This window comes from Macrobrachium nipponense, chromosome 10 (genome assembly GCF_015104395.2).
Source record: "Macrobrachium nipponense isolate FS-2020 chromosome 10, ASM1510439v2, whole genome shotgun sequence".
Lineage (NCBI taxonomy): Eukaryota > Metazoa > Arthropoda > Malacostraca > Decapoda > Palaemonidae > Macrobrachium > Macrobrachium nipponense.
Window position 1 is genome coordinate 28017356 of NC_087204.1, and position 1003 is coordinate 28018358.

Here is a 1003-nt window from a genome sequence, read left to right on the forward strand (position 1 = left end):
AATTTCAAGTCAGTGGCCCTGTGGTGCACTTTTTCCACATGGATAGGGTTCATCTTCTGAATAATAATAATAATAATAATAATAATAATAATAATAATAATAATAATAATAATAATAATAATAATAATAAATACAATGCACAACTGGAATACAATACTTACAAGCTCTGGATTAAGACTAGCAGAGGTTAATATCAGGAGAGGGATCTTCCAGGGCGACTCACTGTCCCCACTACTCTTCGTAGTAGCCATGATTCCCATGACAAAAGTACTACAGAAGATGGATGCCGGGTACCAACTCAAGAAAAGAGGCAACAGAATCAACCATCTGATGTTCATGGACGACATCAAGCTGTATGGTAAGAGCATCAAGGAAATAGATACCCTAATCCAGACTGTAAGGATTGTATCTGGGGACATAAGGATGGAGTTTGGAATAGAAAAATGCGCCTTAGTCAACATACAAAAAGGCAAAGTAACGAGAACTGAAGGGATAAAGCTACCAGATGGGAGCAACATCAAACACATAGATGAGACAGGATACAAATATCTGGGAATAATGGAAGAAGGGGCTATAAAACACCAAGAGATGAAGGACACGATCAGGAAAGAATATATGCAGAGACTCAAGGCGATACTCAAGTCAAAACTCAACGCCGGAAATATGATAAAAGCCATAAACACATGGGCAGTGCCAGTAATCAGATACAGCGCAGGAATAGTGGGATGGACGAAGGCAGAACTCCGCAGCATAGATCAGAAAACAGGAAACATATGACAATACACAAAGCACTACACCCAAGAGCAAATACGGACAGACTATACATAACACGAAAGGAAGGAGGGAGAGGACTACTAAGTATAGAGGACTGCGTCAACATCGAGAACAGAGCACTGGGGCAACATCTGAAAACCAGTGAAGACAAGTGGCTAAAGAGTGCATGGGAAGAAGGACTAATAAAAGTAGACGAAGACTCAGAAATATACAGAGACAGGAGAATGAC